The 14,315-nt window shown below is 38.9% G+C and overlaps 1 protein-coding gene and 1 pseudogene across 1 annotated transcript in view; both read left to right on the plus strand.

Annotated features, from left to right (window-relative positions):
* The window catches only part of R3HDM2 (R3H domain containing 2), a 156,179-nt gene that overhangs the window by 61,376 nt on the left and 80,488 nt on the right, over nucleotides 1-14,315 (plus strand).
* On the plus strand, nucleotides 5,076-7,172 carry LOC118499052 (annotated as a pseudogene).

A 14,315-nucleotide genomic window follows, 5' to 3' on the forward strand; every position in this document is an offset into this window, starting at 1 on the left:
CAGCCCTCTTTGCTGCACTGTGGTGCTGCCTGTGGGGGAGGGGCCAGAGAGGGAACAGTGCAGCTTGCCTGCTTGTCTCTAGCACCCTTTCCAACCAACTCTCATGTGAAACTGGGACCTTCTACCGCAGCAACCACCATAGCCCACAGCCACTTCTCAGTCCCCTTAAGTCAGCTCCTCACATGCAACCCGTTGAGTTCAGCAGCCAGTCCCGCTCCCAAAGTCCACTGTGTCACCACCATTTTTCTGAGTCTGCCTGTGCAGTCCACTACCTTACTGGTCTGATTGTTCTGGTTGATTTTTTCTTTAATTCCTTTGTTGTTAGAGTTCCATGCAGTATCATTTTCTGGCACTTTTGGTTGTTTATTGATTTCAGATTGGTGGTTATCCTCCTTTTCATTGTGCGAGGAGACAAAGGGTCTGTATGCCTCCATGTTGGCCAGGACTCTCTTACCAACCCTTCTAACCTGCAAAGTTTCTTTTGAGAAACATATGACATTCTTATGGGAAATCCCCTGCCTTTTGTCTTCCTGCTTTTAAGATTCTCTTTCTCTTTAACCTTTGGCTTTTTAATTACAATGTGTCTTGCTGTGGGCCTCTGGGGGTTCATTTTGTTTGGGACTTTTCTCACTTCCTTTTACATTTGACATTTAACCTTTGACATTTTAATTATAATGTGTCTTGGAGTAGACTAGGGAAGATTTTCTTCATTATTTTTCCAAACAGATTTCCAATTTCTTGCTCTTTCTCTTCTCCTTCTGGTACCCCCATGATGCAAATGTTGGAATGCTTGAAATTGTCCCAGAGGCTGTTTACACTATCCTTGTTTTTTTTGGATTCTTTTTCTTCTTGTCCTGATTGGTTGTTTTTTATTTCAATTAGTGTATCTTTCACTTCTGACTGGATCTTTTTTATGCTGTTGGGCTCCTCACTAAGTTCCTTGAGCATCCTTATACCCAGTGTTTGGAACTCTGCAACCAATAGATTGCTTATCTTCATTTCATTTAGTTCTTTTTCTGGAGTTTTGATCTGTTTAATTTGGGCCATGTTTCTTTGTCTCCTCATTATGGCAGCCTCTCTGTATTTGTTCCTTGTATTAGAGCTACCATGACTCCCTGTCTTGGTAGTCTGGCCTAATATAGTAAGTGTGCTGTAGGGTCCAGTGGCACAGCCTCCTTTATCACCTGGACTGGGTACTCAAGGTGTGCCCTTCGTATGGGCTGAGTACACGCTCCTCTTGTGGTTGGGCCTTATTTGCTTTTGGCAGGTCAATAGGAGGGATTTTACTGTGGCCAGTCAACTGCAAGGATTGTCTCAGCCCACCGACCACCAGCCTCCACCCTCTGGAGGTTCAGCTGTGTGGGAGCAAGGTGATTGTGCTCCAACATGGCCTGTAGCTGTGTACTGGGTGCACAGGCTCTGGGTTTTCCCAGGTGGTACCAGCCAAGGTTGGCCCCCATCTGTGTTTTGCCTGGGGCACCCTGCCTGACATATAAAGCAATCTGAGATGGCTACTACTTGTGCTGGGCTTGGAGATTCCCAGGTGAAGCCAAGCTGTAAAGTTTGGCTGACTGCTGCTAGTGCTGGACCTGGGGCCACTTAGCAAGAGATACAGGGGTTGGGAACTCATTGAGGCTGGCTGTTGCATGTTTGAGAGGATTTAGGAAGTTGTGTAGCATGAGCCAAACTAGCCATTCATTTGGAAAAGCAGTTTGAGTGGGCCTGTAAGTTGTGTGGGAGAGTCTCAGCAGTCTCCAGGGTGGGACAAACAGTGTTAGCCAGGTTGATGAAGTTTCAGATGATGGTACCCACCTCCCAGCTCTGTGGCTCTGTAGGGAGTGCATTTAGAAAAGGGACAGTGGCTTCTGCCCTTGTTTCTGTCTGGGAGAAAGCTGCCCCCTAGCTCTTGCCTTGATGCCAGACACTTTGGGTTCTCCCTGTATGCCCCTAGTACCTTTCAAGCTGCTACCCCAGTGCTGGAGCTCAGAGGGAGTGAATCTGAGTAAGTTTGTATAGGGCTTCTTTAAGATGAACTGCTTGGGCCTCCATAAGTTTCTTATGCCCCCTTAATCCCCACTGGTTTTTCCTTCCAGAAGGTGTGGGGACTTATCTTCGTGACACTTATCTTGGGCTGAGGGCCTGGTGTGGGTCTGGAACTTCTTGCTTGTGAGTTGTCCCTCCCAAATTTTTATATACCACACGTGGATGTGTGACCAGCAGGTTCTGCATCTCTGCCCCTCCTTCCAGTCTGGATGGGTGTGGTTTTTTAAATTCTGTTATTATTAGACTTCCATCAGCTCAATCTCTGATGGTTCTGAGTGATGGTTGTTCTATATTGTATTTGTAATTTTGATGTGGTTGTATGAAGAGGCAAACCGTGTTTACCTATGCCACCATCTTGACTGGAAGTCTCTAGATAGACTTTAAAACAAAGGCTATAACAAAAGGCTAAAAAGGACCCAGTCTTTCCACTACTGGATATTGATGGACAGTGTTCATCGGTAGATGAATGAATAAAGAAGTGATACGTACATGCAATGTAATATTACTTAGTCATAAGAAGAGTGAAATCTTGCCATCTGCAACAACATGGATAGACTTAAGAGGGTGCTGTGCTGAGTGAAATAAATCAACCTTAGAAAGATAATGCCAGTGATTTTACTCATATTTGGAATCTAAAACACACAAAAAATGAACCAGCAGAAAAGAAACAGACTGATAGATAATAGAGAACTTTTTGGCAGTTGCCATATCAGAGAGGATTAGAAGATGGGTGAAAAAGGTAAAGGGATTAAGTACAAGTTGGGTGTTACATAATAGTCACGGAGATGTAAAGTACAGCCAGAGAATATAGTCAGTAAGATTATAATAAGTTTGTGTGGTGTCAGGTAGGTACTAGATTTATTGGGGTAATCACTTGGTAAGTTATATAAATGTCTAATCATTGAGTTTTACGTCTGAAACTAATATAATATTGTATATCAACTATAATTGAAAAATAAACCCCTGGCCAAGTCACTCAGTTGATTGGAGCATCATCCCATTCACCGAAAAATTGAAGGTTCAATCCCTGGTCAGAGCAAGGACCTAGACTGTGGGTGTGATCCCCAGTCAGGGCATGTACAGGAGGGAACCAGCTGGTTTCTCTCTCTGTGTCTGTCTTCTTTACCCTCTCTCTAAAATCAATAAAAATATCCTCAGGAGAGGATTAAAAGAGAAAAAGAAAAATATTTAAATATAAAAATATATGAGCTGGTAGAATGTTTTTTCATTTCTTTTTTTTTTTAAGATTTTATTTATTTATTTTTAGGGAGGGAAGCGGGGGGGAGAGAGAGAGAGAGACAGACAGAGAGAAAGAAAGAAAGAGAAACAGAGAAACATCAATGTGCGGTTGCTGGGGGTTATGGCCTGCAACCCAAGAATGTACTCTGGCTGGGAATCAAACCTGGGACACTTTGGTTCCCAGCCCGTGCTCAATCCACTGAGCTACGCCAGCCAGGTCTATTTTTTCATTTCTTATTTCAGTGGGGAGGCGTTAAGATTCATGCTATAAGTTTATTGGCAAACATCTAATATGTTGAATTCACAGTTGGATCCATTTTGTAATGAGTACACCTAATAAAATGTTTCATGGATTAACTAAACATCCTTATTAAGCAGTTGGTCTCTTAATATAAAGAAAGGTGTGGCAAATCCAGATACAGAGTACATAGTCATCATAACTAGTAACCACGATTTGTTTTCCACTGAAAATGGCAAATAACTTCCTTGGGCCCTCATAGTGACTCCTTTGGACCACAAAGGTTGTGAACCTCCGAATTCTGCCCCAACATTACGTAAAATGTGCAGAGACTGAAAGTGGAGGAAATGGTAGTATCAAACCAAGTCCCACATTTTTCATGACCTTGTTTCCCTGTGTCACAAGAGCTGATAGAATTAATCACCATAAAACTACCACTACAAGATACGTTAAAGGCAGGATAAAACTATACCAGATGGAAACTTAGATCTACAGAAAAGAATGAGGAAAAGCATACATCTATATAAAAAATAGTAGGTTTTTAAAAAGCCACTTAAAAGATAATTAACTATAACAAAAGCAGTAAAACTGTATTGTGTGATTTATAACTTGTGCAGAAATAAAATGTGTGACAACAATTGCCCAAAATGTTGGGAGAAGTAAAATAGAAGTGTACTGTTCTAAAGTTCTTACACGAGCAGTGGTACATTATTTGAAGGTTGATTGTGATAAGTTAAAGACATATACCCTAAATCCTAAAGAAACCACAAAAGGAGATAAAACTGAATTATAAAAATGCTTAGTCTAAAAGACATCCAGAAAAGAGATAAGGTGATTGGACAAATAGAAAACAAATAGCAAGATGGTGGGTTTAAATCTAACCATATTAGTAATCACTACAATTAGTAGGTGGGAATTATCAGATTGCATTTAAAAGTAATACCTAGGTAAGTGCTATTTATAAGAAACCCAGTTTAAATATATTTAAAGACATAGACTGAAAGTATAAGGATGGAAAAAGACACACTATGCAAATACTAATCAGAAGATAGGAGTTACTACATTAATATTAGACAAAGGTTTTACAGCAAGGAATATTATCCATGAATATAGATGGTTGTTTCATGATGGAAAGAGGGTCAGTTCTTCGAGGGGACTATCATAAATATTTATGCATTTAATAACAACTTCAAAATACATGAAGCATAATAAAACAGAAAGGAGAAAAAGAATCCACCAGTTGGAGATTTTCAACATTACTCTCTCAATGATTGATAGAAATTAGACCAAAAAAATCAGTAAATACCTGAACTATTTGACATATACAGACTTACTCCTCCCTACAACAGTATGGTATATATTCTTTTCTAATATTAATAGAATGTTTGCCAAGATAGACCATATTCTGGGCCATAAAAATTTCAATAAGTTTAGGATTTAAATATACAAAATATGCTCTTTTTATCGTAAAGGGCTTAATTTAGGAATCAGTAACAAAAAAATATCTGGAAAATTCCTGAGTCTTGAGAGTCGCCATGGTTTCTTGCTTCAACAGTGCTTGAACTGAACCGGCACTCAACCCCCATCCCAGCCAGCCACTCACATCCATCCTCTACCACCTCCTCACAGCACCCTCAGCTGGCCTCAGGCCTCCTGCCACTGCTCCAGTGCAGCAAAGCTGCATCTCCTTAGCTGCCCATCATGACATCCACATCCACCTTGCAGGTGCACCAGAACTACCACCAGGACTTGGAAGCGGCCATCAACTGCCAGATCAACCTGGAGCTCTACACCTTCTACATCTACCAGTCTGTGTCTTACCACTTTAACCACAATAATATGGCTTTGAAGAGCTTGGCCAAATATTTTCTTCACCAATTTCATGAGGAGAGGGAACATGCTGAGAAACTGATGACTCTGCAGAACCAGTGAGGTGTCTAAATCTTCCTTCAGGATATAAAGAAACCAAGCTACGATGACTGGGAGAATGGACTGAATGCAATGTAGTATGCATTATACTTGGGAAAAAGTGTGAATCAGACACCACTGGACTTGCAGAAACTGGCCACTGAAAAAATGACCCTCATCTATGTGACTTCATTGTGACTTCCTACCAGAATGAGCAGGTGAAATCTATCAAAGGAGTGGGTGACCACGTAACCAACTTGTGTAGGTTGGACCCCCTGAAACTGGCATGGCAGAGTATCTCTTTGACAGACACACCCTGGGAGAGTGAAGGGAGCTAAGCCTTAGACTGGCTTGCAGCAGCCACCTGGCCACCAAAGCAGTACGTGCATGTTGGAGTTACCTTTACCTTTTCTATAACTTGTACCAAATCTTCCACTTATGTCTCCATTGTACCATTCCTTCAGATACAGTAACTTGGTACCCCCCCCAAAAAATTCCCAAATATTTGGAAATTAAATGTTCTGAATTAGACATGGGTCAAAAAAGAATAAGGGAAATTAGAAAATATTTTTAGAAGAATGAAATGAGAATATGACAGCAATATTTGTGGGATGCAATGAATGTAGTACTTACAAGGAAATTTATAACATCAAACGTTATATTAGAAAGATCTAAAATCATTGACCTAAGCTTCCACCTTAAGAAATTAGGAAGAAAAAAAAAGCAAACTTAACATCATGTAAGCAGAGGAAAGGAAATTGTAAAGATTAGAGCAAAGATCATTGAAATAAAAATAGAAAAGCAATAGAGATTATCAATAAAACCAAAAGCTGATTCTTTAAAATGATGAACAAAATCAATAAACTTTTAGCTAGACTTAGAAAAGCAAGGGAGAACACATTACTAATATCAGGAATGAGAGATGGAACATTACTGATGATTCTATAGCCATTATAAAGATAACATTGGATACCTCAAACCATTCCATCCCAGTAAATTTGACAGTTTACATTAAATGGACAAGCTTCTCAAAAGATGCAAACTGCTAAGGCTCAATAAAAAAGGAATAGATAACCTGAGTAGGCCTGTATCAGAAATTGAACTGTAGCTTACAATTTTACCACAAAGGAAAACTCTAGGCCCATTTGGCATCTTCACTGCTGATTCCAACAATATAAGGAAGAATTTATACACTATTTTTATATAAGCTTTTGAAGAACTTAGAAGAGGAGGAAATACTTTCTAACTTATTTTATGTGCCCAACTTACTCTGATACCAAAACCAAAGAGATGAGAAAACTACAATACCGATTATGATATAGATGCAAAAATCCTTAACAAAATTTTAATAAATTGAAGACAACAATATATCATGACCAATGTTGTATCCCAGTATTCAAGGTTGATTTAGCATCAACATTCAAATAATGTAATGCACTGTATTAACAGGCTAAAAAATAACATAATTATCTCAAAAGAGACAGATAAAGAGTTTGAGGAAATTCAACTTTTGTGTTTAAAAGTCAACAAAGTAGAAAAGAACTTCCTCAGTCTGATGGAGGTATCTTTGACAAACCTACAGCTAATACTGTACTTAATGATGAAGTACTCATTTCTTTGCCTCTAAGACAAAGGCAAGAACGATTGCTCTACAACTACTTTTTATCATAGTGCTAAGGATTCTCAATAATGCAATAAAGTAAGAGTGGTGTTGGGGGATTAATAAAAGGTATAAGGTTGAAAATGAAAAACTAAAACTTTTCCTGCTGCAGAGGATAGCATCATGTGTATAAGAAACCACAAGAAATTTATAAGATTAGATTAACTAAGTATAGGAAGTGTAGGAAGGTTATAGAATATGGTCAGTATATAAAAGTAAATTGTTTACTCCTCTGGCTGTGTGGCTCAGTAGATTGAGCATTGACCCTTGAACTGAAAGGTTGCTGGTTTAATTCCTGGTCAGCACACAAGTCTGGGTTGAGGGCCAGGTCCCCAGTTGGGGGTGTGCAAGAGGCAACCACACATTGATGTTTCTCTCCCTCACTTTCTCCCTTCCCCTCTCTCTAAAAATAAATAAATACAATCTTTAAAAAAAAAAACCCTTGTACATGTTTACATCAGGCTTTCTTTGTACAGGTTAAAAGTTGTAAGCAACCCAGATATTATTCAACAGGTAAGTAGATAAACTGTGGTTTATTATACAATGGGGTACTTCCAAGCAGTACAAATGAACTGGTATTGATAAACTAGGATGTGATATTATAAAAGCTATTAATTTTAAAAAAGTTTTTGACAGTCTGTTGGGTATAACATGGTATTTCCTCATTTTAATTTGGATTTGCTTAATTACCAATAGAAAATTAACTCTCTTCACTTTCATTATTGGCCTTTTGGTTTTCTACTTTTGAGTCTTTACAAACTTTTTTTTATTGATGACACTATTATAGATGTCCCCATTTTCCCCTTCTTTGCCCACCTCCATCCAACATCCATCCCCCACACCCTGCCTTCACTACACTGTTGTCTGTGTCCATGGACTATGCATAGATGTTCTTTGGCTAATCTTGTTACCTTCTTTATCCAGACCCTCCCACATCCCTCCCTTCTGACATCTGTCAGTTTGTTCCATATATCCATGCCTCTGGTTCTGTTTTGTTCATTAGTTTATTTTGCTCAGATTCCACATCTCCACAATCATTAGATTCCACATATAAGTGAGATCATATGATATTTGCCTTTGACTGGCTTATTTCACTTAGCATAATATTCTCCAGGTCCATCCATGCTGTCATAAAGAGTAAGTAAGAGTTTCCTTTTTCACAATTGCATAGTATTCCATTGCATAAATGTACCACAGCTTTTTTGTCCGCTCATCTACTGATGGGCACTTGGGCTGTTTCTAGATCTTGCCTATTGCAAACAGTACTGCTATAAATATAGGCTTGCATATATTCTTTCTTTTTTAAAATATAGTTATTGATCATGCTATTACAGTTGTCCCAATTTTTCCCTGTTTGTCCCCCTCCACCTGGTACCCCCATTCCCTCCAGCAATCCCCCCTCCCTTAGTTCATGTCCATGGGTCATACATATAACTTCTTTGGGTACTCCTTTTTCTGTACTGTTCTTAATATCCCCTCTGTCTATTTTGTACCTACCAACTTGTACTTCTTAATTTCTTCCCCCTTTCCTCTGTTCTCCCCCTTCCCTTTCCCAGCTGATAACCCCCCAAATGATCTCCATATCTATGACTCTGTACCTGTTCTGCTTGTTTGCTTAATTTCTTTTTAAAAAATATTTTTTTTATTTATTTTCAGACAGAGAGGAAGGGTGGGAGAAAGAGAGGGAGAGAAACATCAGTATGTGGTTGCCTCTCACATGCCCTCTACTGGGGACCTGGCCTGCAACCGAGGCATGTGCCCTGACTGGGAATCAAACTGGCAACCCTTTGGTTCGCAGGCCTGTGCTCGTTCCACTGAGCCACACCAGCCAGGGCTGCTTTTTTAAGTTCAGTTCTTGATAGTTGTGCATTTGTTGCCATGTTAATGTTCATAGTTTTGATCTTTTTCTAATATTGTTACCTTTAACATTCCATACAACTGACTTGGTGATGATGAACTCCTTTAGTTTTACCTTATTGAGGAACACTTTATCTGCCCTCAATTCTAAGCGATAGCTTTGCTAGATAGAGTAATCTATGTTGTACATCCTTGCTTTTCATCACTTTGCATATTTGTTTCCAGTCCCTTCTAGCCTGCAAAGTTTCTTTTGAGAAATCAGCTGACAGTCTTACGGGAACTCCTTTGTAGGTAATTGTCTACTTTTCTTTTGCTCCCTTGAAGGTTCTCTCTTCATCTTTATCCTTTGGCATTTTAATTATGATATGTCTTGTGGCCCTCTTTGGGTCCAACTTGTTTGGGACTCTGTGCTTCCTATGATTTGGATATTAGTACATTTGGAGATGTCCCAGAAGCTCCTTACTCTATATTTTTTTAATTCTTTTTTCTTCTTGCTGTTCTGATTGAATGCTTTTTTTCTTCCTTATGTTCCAAGTCATTGATTTCAATCTCAGCTTCATCTCCTCCTCTCTTGGTTCCCTGTGGATTCCCTGTTGATTCTCTGTGGATTTTTCTGTATTTCCCTTAATGCAACCTTCTTTTCTGCCTGGGTCGTTTTTATGCTGTTCCGTATCCAATAATTTCTTTGAGCATCATGATAACCAGTATTTTGAACTCTGCATCTGATAGGTTGCTTATCTCCATTTCATTTAGTTCTTTTCCTGGAGTTTTGTTCTGTTCTTTCATGTGGGCCATATTTTTTTGTAGCCCCAATTTAGAGCCCTCCCTGTGTTTGTTTCTGTGTTAGGTAGAGCTGCTTTGACTCCCTGTGTTAGTAGCATGGCCTGTTGTAGAAAGGGCACCTGTAAATTGTGTGGGGTGGAGCCTTAGGTAGTTGCCTCAGTGGGGCAGCCTGTTTCACCACTTGTGGCTCTGTATGGGGGAAGGCTCAGAGAGAGGACAACACTGCTGCCTGATGTCTGGAGATTGCCTGAGAGGAAGCTGTCTATCCAGCGCTCACCCCCTTCCCAGTCACTTCACTTTTCTCCCCTTCTTCTGGTATGCCTCTTGTGGCCTTTGAACTGTTGCCCTGGTGCTGAATCCCAGAGGGGGTGGGTCTGCATGAGTCCATTGTGGGCCCTTTAAGAGAAATCTCTTGAGAATCCTTGGTTTTTTCCACCACCCCAATCCCCACTGGTTTTTGCAGCCAGAAGTTATTGGCACTTATCTTTCTGGCACAGAAACCATGGTCTATGTGGTCTGGTCTGGTGCTGGGATTGCTCACTCCTGTGGTATCCCTCCAATTTTTATCTACCACACATGAATGTGGGACTGCCTCTCCATGCCTTTGCATCTCTGCTCCTCCCACCCATCTGGATGAATGTGGCTTCTTTCAATCCTTGGTTGTCAGACTTCCATGCCCCTTGATTTTCTGATGAATCTGGGAGAAATTTGTTTGTGATGTAGTTGTGGTTTTTGCTGTAGTTGTGTGCAGAGGCGGAGCATGTTTGTTTACCTATGCCTCCATCTTGGTTGAAGTCTTCGGGTTGCATGTATTCTTTCCGATTATTTTGGGAGTGTTAGGATATATTCCCAGAAGTGGAACTGCTGGGTCAAAAGGTAGTTCCATTTTTAATTCTTTTGAGGAAACTCCATACTGTTTTCCACAGTGGCTGCACCAGTCTGTATTCTCACTAACAGTGTACACTTTTCTCCACATCTTCCCCAGCACTTGTTTGTTGATTTATTGATGGTAGCCATTCTGGCTGGTGTGAAGTGATACCTCATTGTAGTTTTAATTTGCATCTCTCTGATGAATAGTGAGGATGATCATTTTTTCATACGTCTCTTGGCCATCTCTGTGTACTCTTTGGAGATGCATCTGTTCAGGTCCCTTTCCTATTTTTTAATTGGGTTGTTTGTTGACTTGTGTAAGTTCTCTACATGTTGGAAATTAACCCTTTATCAGATGTATCATTGACAAATACATTCGTTCTCCCATACAGTGGGTTCCTTTTCATTTTGTTGATTGTTTCTTTTGCTATGCAGAAGCTTTTTAGTTTGATGTAGTCCCATTTGTTTCTTTTTCTTTTGTTTCCCTTGCTCTAGGGGATGTATTGGCAAAAATACTGGTATGAGGGATGTCTGAGATACGCTGCTTATGTTTTCTTCTAGGATTTTTATGGTTTTGTGACTTACAGTTAAAGTCTTTTATCTATCTTAAGTTTATTCTTGTGCATAGTGTAAGTTGGTGGTCTAGTTTCATTTTTTTGCATGTACCTGTACAATTTTCCCAACACTACTTACTGAAGAGACCGCAACAAAAAAACAACAGAAACACTAAAAGGCATTAAAATTGATGAGTTCAAAAACTGTTTTTGAGCAGTGGGAAAAACGTCTTGATAGGTGTATTGCATCAAACAGTACTTTGAAGGTGACTGAAGTTTAAACATGTAAGAATAAATACACAATTTTTATAATAAATTCCAGTTTTGGGGGGCCCTCATATATTTGCTTCTGAAAGTTTTAAGGATTTTTAAAAATTTTTTAAAAATTTATTTTAGGAAGAGGGGGAGGGAAGGAGAAAGAGAGGAAGAGAAACATCATGTGTGGTTGCCTTTCACATGGCCCCCACTAGGGACCTGGCCTGCAACCCAGGCATGTGCCCTCACTGGGAATTGAACCATCAACCTTTTGGTTCTCAGCCCACATGTAATCCACTGAGCTACACCAGCCAGGGAGGATTTTCTTTTTATATGTATGTTTTTAATCCACCTGAAATTTGTTTGTGCATGGTATTAATAGGACCTGACTTTTTTCTGTATGCATAACTAACTGCCCCCAAACCACTTGTTATTGAATATTAATTATGCCTTCTGTAATATAATCAAGTTTTGGGATATATGTGGGTCTGTTCTAGGATCTCTATTTTTTCCCATTGCTCTGCTCAGTTTCCACATGTTTTAATTATTATATTAGAAGCTTACACCTAGTAGGGCAACCTTCTCTAACTTGTTGATTTAACTCAAACTCCATCGGTAGTTTTATTGGAATTGTACTGAATTATATGTTAACATAGAAAGAACTGGCTTATTTGCTATATTGAATCTTTTCACTTAGAGGTATATTCTATAACTCCATTTGTTTGGGTTTTTTTATTTCTTCAATAGTGTTTTATAAGTTTTTCATAAAGCTGTTTTTCTTTTATTAGATTTATCCCTAAGTAGTAATGGTTGTTATGTGTATGGGTTCTCTCTTACCTATTGTTCTTTGAGTATAGATGCATTGTTAATTTTAGTACATTGGTATTGATTTAGCTGAGCTTTTTTTAATGCCAAATGGTTAGTCCTTAGATTTTTTTGGATTCTACACAGTTGCATCATTGCATTTAGGACAGTATGTATTTCTAGTTCTTATACCTCTTATTTCTTTTTTATGCCTTACTGCTTTTGTCTAAGCCCTCGCATTCAAATATTGACCTTAATGAATGTTCTTTCCTGTTGAGCCTAGTAATGATACTAGCTGCAACTTACTAAATTGTGTACTTTGCACCACTTACTGTATGAGTGATTTGTTTCTGTTTTCTGTAATATCTTTACAGGCAGGTGCATTTATCCGCATTTTATAGATGAGGTTCAAAGAAGTAGAATACCATAGCTTGCCAGTTACATGATTAGTGAGTAGTAAGCCTGAGAATTAGTCAGTGTTAGTCCTGTGCTTTACCTTGAGGAAAATTTCTCAGTAAGAAGTGGAAAGCCTTGCTAAAATGAAATACTGACAATATCTATGAACTCTTCATCTGCTGTGTGCTATAGAAATTGTATATACTCCTTCAGTACTTACCATTCATCACCTTACATATTGCTTCCTTTTATATCCTAATGTGAATGAGCACTGTTGGTTTTTAGTCTTAATTATGACTTAATTCAGAGTATGTCTTATTACATAAGCAGATTTTACCAGCATCACCAGCAGCTTCCTGTTCTACATCTTCTCTCTCATTTTATTATTGTGCTTTGGACATCTGTCATAGTTTTATTTGCCACCCAGATGGGGGAAAGTTTTGGAAGTTTACCTAAAGCCTCACTCTCCCCACCCATTTAAACTTTTTTTAAAATTTTTCTTATGGTAGATTTAAACATAAATACAATAGAGCAGCGATTTTCAACCAGTGTGCTTTAAAATATGCAATGTCTGATTCTTTAGTCATGGACACTGACCTGTTTTCCCTTAGATTGTCAAAAAAAAAAAAAAAAAAACACCAACACAACAATAGCCTTTTGGTGTGAACGAATCAAAATCATATCTATTTTTTGTCAAATAAGCAAAAAATATATTTTCTGTTGTGCCACAGAATTTTATTTTATTTTTAATATATTTTATTGATTATGCTATTACAGTTGTCCCATTCCCCCATTCATTCCCCTACACCCTGAACACCCTCTCCCACCCACATTCCCCCCCCTTTAGTTCATGTCCATGGGTTATAAGTTCTTTAGCTTCTACATTTCCCATACTTTTCTTGCCCTCCCCTGTCTATTTTCTACCTACCATCTGTGCTACTTATTCTCTGTACCTTTTCCCCTTCTCTCCTCCTCCAACGCCCCTGTTGCTAACCCTCCATATGATCTCCATTTCTGTGGTTCTGTTCCTGTTCTAGTTGTTTGCTTAGTTTTGTTTTTGTTTTTGTTTTTGTTTTATGCGTGGTTGTTAATAATTGTGAGTTTGCTGTCATTTTACTATACATGTTTTTGATCTTCTTTTTCTTAGATAAGTCCCTTTAACATTTCATACAATAAGGGCTTGGTGATGATGAACTCCTTTAACTTGACCTGAGAAGCACTTTATCTGCCCTTCCATTCTAAATGAAAGCTTTGCTGGACAGAGCAATCATGGATGTGGGTCCTTGCCTTTCATGACTTGGAATAGTTCTTTCCAGCCCCTTCTTGCCTGTAAGGTCTCTTTTGAGAAATCAGCTGACAGTCTGATGGGAACTCCTTTGTAGGTAACTGTCTCCTTATCTCTTGCTGCTTCTAGGATTCTTTCCTTCATTTTAATCTTGGGTAATGTAATTATGATGTGCCTTGGTGTGTTCCTCCTTGGGTCCAACTTCTTTGGGACTCTCTGAGCTTCTTGGACTTCCTGGAGGCCTATTTCCTTTGCCAGAATGGGAAATTCTCCTTTATTATTTGTTCAAATAACTTTCGACTTGTTCTTTTTCTTCTTGTACCCCTATAACTCGGATGTTGGAATGTTTCAAGATATCTTGGAGGTTCCTAAACCTCTCCTCATTTCTTTAAATTCTTCTTATTTCATTCTTTTCTGTTTGGT

This window comes from Phyllostomus discolor, chromosome 2 (assembly GCF_004126475.2).
Source record: "Phyllostomus discolor isolate MPI-MPIP mPhyDis1 chromosome 2, mPhyDis1.pri.v3, whole genome shotgun sequence".
Taxonomy (NCBI): Eukaryota; Metazoa; Chordata; class Mammalia; order Chiroptera; family Phyllostomidae; genus Phyllostomus; species Phyllostomus discolor.